The following is a 10,207-nucleotide window of genomic DNA, read 5'->3' as shown; positions in this document are numbered from 1 at the left end:
CTACTCCCGTTCCGAAGCAGATGGCTCCCCAGAATCAAGCTCCAACAACCCCGCCAGTTAAGGTAGTTCAGCCAGTTGTTGTGGCACAGACCGCTGATCGGCCCGCCATGTCTTTTGAGAACTTATTGAGACTGGATAAGTTTACTAATCTCTTTCTAGTTCACTTCAGTGGTATACCTTCTGAGGACCCACAGGATTATCTTGAATGTTGTTACGAGGTGCTGCGGGACATGGGTATAGTTGAGACCAATGGGGTTGATTTTGCTGTATTTCAGATGACGGGTTCCTCCAAGAGGTGGTGGAGAAATTATACATTGACCCGACCAGTCGGATCGCCTGCACTTACCTGGGAGCAGTTCTCTCAGCTATTTCTGGAGAAGTTCCTCCCTATCACACTGAGAGAGGAATTCCGCAAGCAATTAGAGCGTCTACAGCAGAGCAGTATGATTGTTACTCAGTATGAGTCCCGTTTTGTGGATTTGGCCTATCATGCTCTCCTTTTACTACCTACGGAGGGAGAGAGAGTGAGGAGGTATATTGAAGGACTCACTCACCCTATCAGACTTCAGATGGCCAAGGAGACCGAAAGTGAGATTTCTTTTCAGGCGGCTGCTAATGTCGTAAGGAGGATCGAGATGGTTCTTGCATAGGAGGGAGGGCATAGGTCCGATAAGAGGCCTCGTCAGTTTGATGGTTTCAGTGGTGCCTCGTCTTGAGGCAGGGGTAATTTTGGTAGGGGTCATCCTGCCAGACCATTTCATTCAGCACTTCATGCATCTCCCGGTGCTTCAGGAAGTCACGGTCCTATTATGACTTACTCTGGGCAGCCAGTATTCAGTGCACGTTCAGCTTCTATCAGTGCACCACCACTCCAGAGTTACTACAGTGGTTATCCGGCCCATTTGGGTCAGCTTCAGCTTCAGTAGCCACGACATCAGGATGGGTGTTATGAGTGTGGGAACATTGGTCACATCAGGAGGTATTGCCCTAGATTGGCGAGTAACATATCTCGGCAGATTCTCGTGCCATCATACCGGCACCGGTTGCTTCACCGCCTGCTCATCCAGCCAGAGGTAGGGGTCAAGCAGCTAGAGGTGGAGGTCAGTCTATTAGTGGTGGAGGTCAGGCCATTAGAGGTAGAGGTCAGACCGTTAGAGGTGGAGGCCAGCCAGTTAGAGGCCGTCCCAGGGACACAGTTCAGAGTGGTGGGGCCTAGCCCCGATTTTATGCTTTTCTAGCTAGGCCTGAGGCCAAGTCCTCTGATGCTGTGATCACAGGTATTATTCCAGTTTGCCATAGAGTTGCTTCAGTTCTATTTGATCCAGGATCTACTTATTCCTATGTGTCCTCCTATTTTGCTTCATATTTGGTTGTGCCTTGTGATTCTCTGAGTGCTTCTGTGTGTGTATCTACACCGGTGGGAGACTCTGTTGTAGTAGATCATGTCTATCATTCGTGTGTGGTTACTATTGGTAATCTTGAGACTAGTGTGGATTTTCTACTTCTTGATATGGTAGATTTTGATGTCATTTTGGGTATAGATTGGCTGTCCCCTTATCATGATATATTGGATTGTCATGCCAAGATAGTGACCCTAGCTATGCCAGGGTTACCTCGGTTAGAGTGGAAAGGAACTCATGGTCATTCTGCCAGCAGGGTTATTTCTTATATGAAAGCTCGGCGTATGGTAAAGAAAGGGTGTCTAGCCTATTTGGCTTATATTTGCGATCCCAGTGCGGATGTCCCTTCTATGGAGTCAGCACCAGTTGTTCGTGAATTTCCAGAAGTATTTCCTGCAGATTTGTCGGGGATGCCACCCGACAGAGATATTGGCTTCTGTATTGATCTGGCTCCGGGCACTCAGCCCATTTCTATTCCACCATACCGTATGGCCCCGCTGGAGTTGAAAGAATTGAAAAAGCAGTTACAAGACTTGCTTGATCAGGGATTCATTAGACCTAGTGTCTCGCCCTGGGGTGCACCAGTATTATTTGTAAAGAAGAAGGATGGCTCTATGCGGATGTGTATAGACTATCGGCAGTTGAACAAAGCCACTATCAAAAACAAATATCCGCTGCCAAGAATTAATGACTTATTTGATCAGCTTCAGGGTGCCAAGGTATTTTCGAAGATTGATTTGAGATCTGGTTACCATCAGTTGAAGATTAGGGCATCTGATGTCCCTAAGACAGCTTTTCGGACTTGGTATGGGCATTACAAGTTCCTAGTGATGTCATTTGGGTTGACAAATGCTCCAGCAGCATTTATGGATTTGATAAATCAGGTGTTCAAGCCTTATTTGGAATCTTTTGTGGTTGTATTCATTGATGATATCTTGATTTACTCCAGCAGTCGAGAGGAGCATGAGCAGCATCTTCGAAGTGTGCTTCACACCTTGAAGAATAATCAGTTATATGCCAAGTTTTCAAAATGTGAGTTCTAGTTAGACTCAGTTGCCTTTTTGGGGCATGTTGTATCGGTAGAAGGCATAAAGATGGATCCTAAGAAGATTGAGGTTGTTCAGAATTGGCCTAGGCCTACTTCAGTTATAGAGATTCGGAGTTTCCTGGGCTTAGTAGGTTATTATCGTCGGTTCGTAGAAGGGTTTTCATCTATAGCAAGCCCATTGACCAGATTGACCCAGAAAGATTGCTACTTGCGGAGTTTGCTTATAATAATAGCTACCAGTCTAACATTCAGATGGCTCCATATGAGGCATTATACGGAAGGCGATGTCGATCGCCAGTTGGTTGGTTTGAACCAGGAGAGGCTCGGTTGTTGGGTACCGATTTGGTACAGGATGCCTTGGATAAGGTTAAGATTATTCAGTATCGACTTTGCACAGCTCAGCCTAGGAAAATGAGTTATGCCGACCGTAAAGTTCGTGATATCGCATTCATGGTTGGAGAAAGAATATTGCTCTGGGTTTCACCTATGAAAGGTGTAATGAGGTTCGGGAAGAAGGGCAAGTTGAGCCCTATGTATATCAGACCCTTTGAAATTCTTGAAAGGATAGGTGAAGTAGCCTACAAGCTTGCATTACTACCTAGTTTATCAGCGGTTCATCCGGTGTTCCATGTGTCTATGCTCCGGAAATATCACGGTGATCCGTCCCATGTGTTAGATTTCAGCTCAGTCCAATTGGACAAAGATTTGACTTACAAGGAGGAGCCGGTGGCTATTCTAGCCCGGCAAGTCCGACAGTTGAGGTCTAAGAGTTATCCTTCAGTTCGGGTGCAGTGGAGAGTTCAGCCGGTAGAGGCATCTACCTGGGAGTCCGAATCGGACATGCGGAGTAAATATCCATACCTTTTCTCCAGCTTAGGTACTTTTTCTAACTCCGTTAAAGGACGAACGTTTGTTTTAGAGGTGGATAATGTGACGACCCAAAATATCATCTTTAAATTTAATAAGTAATTATGTGTTCTAAGACCTTAAAAAGAAACATATCATTCGTCGGCTTGCGTGTGCAGTCAGTAGAATTTTTCGGAAAGTTTTTATGTGAAAAATGGATTAAAATATGAAATAGAGATTTAAAACTCAACTAAGTTGACTTTGGGCAATATTTTTAGCAAACACGTGGATCAGTATTTTGACACTTACGGTAGCTCCGTATCGTGATTTAAGACTAGGGCGTATGCCCGAAATTTCATTTGGAGGTCCCTAGCTAAAGTTATGACCATTTAGCGGAACTAGCAATTTAAAGGCTAAAGATTTCCAAGTTTGACCACGGGGTTGACTTTTAGATATCGGAGCCGGTATTCGATTCTGAAAATTTGAACAGCTCTGTTATGTCATTTATGACTTGTGTGCCAAATTTGAAGTCATTCCGGATTCATTTAATATGTTTTGGCACGAGATTTGCAAATTGAAAAGTTTAAAACTCAAAGTTTGAATCGGTGTGTGAATTGTAATTTCAACGTTGTTTGACGTAATACGAGACCCCGAGTAAGTCCGTATTATGTTATTGGACTTGTTGGTATATTTGTACGGGGTCTCGAGTACCTCGAGAGTGATACGGATTGAAATCGGATCAAGAACTGGACTTAAGCAAAATCTATATGTTTTTCCTTATGCTGTAATCGCACCTACGGATTTTTCTCGCAGGTGCGAGCCTTCAATCGCAGATGCGCTCGGGCGTGGCTGGGAAAAAGTCTGCAGATGCGGAAACCTGCACGCACCCGCGCGTCAGCAGAAGCGGACCAAATGATCGCAGAAGCGAAGGCAGCGCAGGTGCGCATGCGAGGCCTCGTCTGGCAGCCCCATTTCGCAGATGCGAGATTTTTCTCGCAGATGCGAGATCGCATGTGCGAGGCCAGGCACTGCAGGTACGGAAATGCCTGGGCAGTGTATATATCAAAGAGTCCGATATGCAGTGTATATATCAAAGAGTCCGATATTTTTACTCATTTTGGTGCTTTTGAGCTCGGTTAAGGTGAATGTTTGGGCTATTTTCACGGGAAACATTGGGGTAAGTATTCCTTATCCTATATTGATTATATTTCATGATTCCATACTCGTTTATATCATGAATCCGTGAATTTATGGAAAAAAAATCAGATTTTTCTAAAATCTTCCAAAAACAAAAATTTAAGATTTGAAGGTCCGTTTGATATCAGAATTGGATAATTTTTGTATGGTTGAACTCGTAGTGGAGCGGGTGTTCGGATTTCGCGAGCTTTTCCTGGATTTGAGACATGGGTCTCACTGTCGAATATTTTTAATAAATTTTGGATTTTTATCCGAAAAATTTATAAATTCATATGGAATTAATTCCTATGATTAGTATTGAATATATCAAATTGTTTGTGAATAGATTTGAAGCTTTCGGGGACAAGTTTAAAAGGAAAAGCTGTAGTTGAGTAATTGATTGGAATTTGCAAAGCGAGGTAAGTGTCGTGGTTAACCTTGACTTGAGGGAATAGAACCCTTAAATTATTTGTTATGTGAAAAGCATGTGAACGACGTATAGGCAAGGTGACGAGTGTCTATACATGGTGAAAATAATTGTTTGCCTGCTTACTTGAAAAAATTATAAATTATTTTAAATAATAAATTAATTATTATAATAATTATTTCTCTCATATTCTTTGTCAAATATAAATTCTTGAATTCCTGCATTAATTGTTATATGCTATTTGAATTATGTGTTTTAATTGAAACTGCCTATTTTCTCCCTGATTTCCATAATAATTTGCTATTTGTCATTGTTTGTTTCATAAATAAATTATAATTATTGTGTTCCTTGATTCTTAATAATTTCTCATTGGACGTGGTATTTATTAGAGTAAGTTTTATTATATTTATGAGTTGTTTAAAATTATATTGGGGGAACGGGTTGCACGCCGCAACGGAAATGAAAGTATATGTATATATTGGGGGATCAATATATTCTTGATTGAAATAAATATATAATAGACTTATTAAAAGTCAATATTGGGGGATCGGATTGCACGCCGCAACAGACTTATTAAAAGTCAATATTGGGGGATCGGATTGCACGCCGCTACAGACTTATTAAAAAGTCTATATATACTTGATTGAAATAAATATACAACAGACTTATTAAAAGCCAATATTGGGGGATCTGATTGCATGCCGCAACAGACTTGTTAAAAAGTCTATATATATTTGATTGAAATAAATATACGACAGACTTGATTAAAAGGCATATATTGGGAGAGCGGGTTGCGCGCTGCAACAGAATTAAATGTGAATATATTGTGAGAGCGGGTTGCATGCTGCAACATAATTGGTTTAAATAATAATGGACTATGACTACTGAGTTGGCTTCAATTATTATAAATGAATTACGTGATTTATTTCTATTATTTGTTGTTGTTATTAATATTGCGTACATGTTAATGTAAGTGAACCGCCTTAGCCTCGTCACTACTTCGTCGAGGTTAGGCTCAGTATTTACCAGTACATGGAGTCGGTTGTACTGATACTATACTCTGCACTTCTTGTGCAGATTTCGGAGTTGGTCCCAGCGGCGTACCATAGACTTGCTCGGATTTCAGCTACTCGGAGGAAACTTGAGGTATAACTGCATGGCGTCCGCAGTTCTGAAGTCCCCGTCTATTTTACTTTAGCTGTGTGTTTATTTCCAGACAGCTTTATATTATTTAGACCTTTATTTGTATTTATTCTAGAAGCTCGTGCACTTGTGACACCAATTCTGGGATAGTATTCAGACACCATTATTTTTATGGATTATTCACTATATTTCAAAATTTGCTTCCGCATTTATTTCTTTGATTATTAATTATTTAAGAATTATTTAAAAATTGATTAATATTATTCTAACGTTGGCTTGCATAGCAAGTGAAATGTTAGGCGCCATCACGGTCCGAAGGTGGAAATTTCGGGTCGTGACAATTTTGCAAATGCCAGGTTGCGAGATGACAATAGCACACATGAGACCATCTAGAAGATGCGTCTATTAAGACATAAAATACCTAAACGACCCACTAGGTGGGTGAATAGGTCCACAAATATCCCCTTGTATACGTTCCAAAAATGCAAGGGACTCAATCCCAACCTTTGTTGGTGATGGTCTAATAATTACTTTCCTTGATAACAAGAAGTGCAAGAAAATCCATTATTTAAAAGAATCTTTAAATTCTTTAATGGATGCCCATTTGAGTTTTCTATAATTCGTCTCATCATAATTGATCAAGGATGTCCCAATCGATCATGCCAAAGTACAAAAGTATTGGAATCAGTAACCTTTTGGTTTACGACAGAATGTGCCTCAATTGCACTAATTCTTGTCCAATACAGGCCACAAGATAAAGATGGGAACTTCTCAATAACCCTTTTCTGGCCAGAAACATTCTTGGTAACGATAAGATATTCGATATTATTCTCATCTATTGTCTCAATATGAAATCTATTTCGACGGATATCTTTAAAACTCAACAAGTTCCTCTTGGACTTGGAGGAGAACATTGCATTCTCTATGATAAGTATTGTTCCATTAGGCAGAGTTATAGTGGCTCTTCCAGAGCCTTCAATTAGATTACTACTATCAGAAATTATAGTAACATCTGCCTTACACATACCTAAATGAGATAAATATTTCTTCTCTTTGATTATTGTATGTGTCGTACAAGAATTAATTAAGCAAATATTTTTACAATTAAAATTTGATTCAAGTTTGCTTTGAGAGATATCCATATTTGCTTAGTCTTCTCAAAGATCTTCTTGAGACGGTAGAGTCTCGTGCTGATAACGTGTTATGAAATATAACTCAAAGTAACAGTATGGAACAAGGAAAAACAAGTTAGGAGATATATAGAGAAAGGGAGAAGAAATTCTTATTTCTTCTTCAATTGTGTGTATTTTCCTATCTATTATTACAAGGCCTTTATATAGGCATGAAAAGTAAAGAAAATATGTCATTGAATATGTCATTAAATATAAAAAATATGTCATTGAATATGTCATTAAACATTTGAGATAATATCATGGAAGAAAAGTAGATATCCATCATAATTTGATATTTTTTTATAATAGAATGAATGATATTTGCTGACACTAGAAAGTGGCTATATCTTGTGTCTACCAGGGTTAATGGGGTAATGCGCCAACCTATGTTACTTTTATTAATCTCTTCTTAATTAATTAAGCTAGAGATAGGATCTTACGGTTAAAGATTCAAGTCGGGTCGGGTAAAGATTTTGAGGCCATTAATCAAGGACTCTTGACCTTGAACGTGGGGCTGCATTTCGTTTTGTCTCTTCTGGTGTTCACTTTTTTTCCCCCCTTTTTTTCATTCGGTGGCGCTTTAGGATCCAATTAATTCAGATTCAAGTCGTACGATATTTACTGAATTTTTTTTATCTATTTTAAAATAATTTCTTTTGGTGTTCAATGTCGGAGCTACTTTATCTCGAGGGGGTATCAACTTATATTTCTTCGTCCGTAAACTTATATTATGTAGCTCAGTAATTTTTTTTATAGATATATATAGCTCAGTAATCTTCACAACTTTAAAGATTATCGTAGTGCGGTTTACATCCTTTGTGTGATTTGCAGACTATTACACGTGAGGTTTATTCAATGCGTATAAAATACTTCCTCGAAAGGCGTAGGCTATGATAGAGATTGTAGCGACGACGAGTTTTCCTCTCGGGAAAAAACAAAAAAGTTCATAAAGCGAAAAAACAGGATTTTCTAACATGCGCCAGGTGCTAATGTTTGTCACAGCTCCACGTTACACGCCTCCATGAATGGATCCTTCTTCCTACTTCCAAGGATTTTTGTCTTTTCACCTTTTATTATCTCTTTAAATCTCTTTATATGTTTGAGAATAGCTTTTTTCTTGTTTAATCGACTAATATATGCATTATCTCGAAAAGACTCCTTGCAACAATTTTGTTAAACGTTAATAATAAAAGAAGAAAGGAATTTTAAAAGGATTATTATATGCGAAAATTAGGTTGCATGTATTAAAAATTAAAATTCTTGCGAATTTTTCCACAAAAAAAAAAAAAATCAAATCTAAAAGGGTATCTGTTGTACTTTAAATTTCTGTCGAAAAAACAATTATCAACTCGTTCGTGGGAATGCTTTAACACTATATTCTTAGGACAGTGTTTAGAACAGCTTTTAATTAATAATTTAATTAAAGTATCAGTTTTCTACTTGATTATAATGTTTTATTAACTTTACCCGTGCACCAGTAGCACGTGGCTGCATCAGGTTGCACCATCTCATGGACCACCTTTTTATTCCCGTTTTTTTTTGTTTATTTTTAAATTCACCGGCAGGTCCTCACTGTAATTATCGGGGTGCTCTAACCAAAGGACAAAGGTATAGCTATCTTTGATTGTACTTAATTATAAGTTTTTATTTATTTGGTTTGCCCTTCGTCTCCAAGAATATGTAGCTGACTTGTTAATCATTTTATAATCTTATAATTGATCTAATTTTTGAATATTTATAGATAAAATAATTTACGTTGTTAGATGCTCGAAAGTCTATTATAAGTAAAGTAACTTGTTTATAGTAACCGTATGAGTCAAAATCCACTCTAGAATATTTAAAATAAGAAAATACTAAGGAAGTGATTTTCGAGCCGCCGTTAGTCGAGGTGGATCAGGAAGCAGTAAAGCTCATAGCCGAAGAGTCAACATGAGTCGTGGTGGAGGTGATAATCGTGGTCGAGGTCGAGCACTGTCAATGAAGTTGTAACGGCTCGAAATAGGGTATTAAAGAGAATATTCTGTGGATATTCTTTGGGTATGTATTATTAGTGTTTACTAGGAATATGTTTCATATAAATAGGAAAAAGAGTGAGAATAGAGGCACGTGATACTCAATTGTAAGAACAACACTTTGAAAAAGATTCATACTTCACTCAACACAAGACTTCACTTTTCACTAAGATTCTCGTCAGATCTGAGGTATCCTCAATCGCTTGAGGATCTATCGTTTAATCATTGTCAGGTGGAAGGTTCTTTTGTTCCACCTATCGCTGATTAAATCATTCCTCTTAATTACATGAGTGCCATTATATTGTCATTTATTAAATATCACATACGTTGTTGCTGTTCTTGATAGCAAAAGGCATTTATTACATAGATTCATTATTGTCCTCATAAACGCCATTCAACCACCTTTTCTGATTTACAAGATCTGAGGATGTTATTCTTAACTAAGATTAATCTATGATTAACTGAAATTAATTATTTGAACCAAGATTTACATTTTTTGGTCAAACAATTTGGCGCTGTCTGTGGGGATTTCTTAGCTAAACTTTTAGTCTCATCTAGATCTATAACTAACACTCACCACTAATGTCACAAAGCCCAAGATCTTTTTCTCTTACCTTGTGCAAAATCTAACATGGCAGGTGACCGAGAAGAAAGGGTGAGGATAACAAGTGACTTACCTACCAACCTCATAACCGTCCTCAATGAGAGCTACGAAACAGGTGATGAGGATACGATACCGAGTGCATTCCCAAGGCGAGATGGGTCGCCACTCCCACACTGCAGCAAAACAAAACCTCATGGCAAATGAGCCTCTATGTCTGTGGAGGAAGGGGCACCCCCAGCTATCAAAAAGCTTGTCGAGGCGTGGTTGACCGACACACTGACGAGCATCCTCAACAAACCCGCTCCAGGCTCAAATGCCGAAACCGCTAGGATTGTCACGATCCAACAAACGGACGACCAGGGCAATCGGCCACCCCGTC

This window comes from Nicotiana tabacum, chromosome 14, assembly GCF_000715075.1.
Source record: "Nicotiana tabacum cultivar K326 chromosome 14, ASM71507v2, whole genome shotgun sequence".
NCBI classification, from domain to species: Eukaryota; Viridiplantae; Streptophyta; class Magnoliopsida; order Solanales; family Solanaceae; genus Nicotiana; species Nicotiana tabacum.
This window is presented reverse-complemented; position numbering follows the sequence as displayed.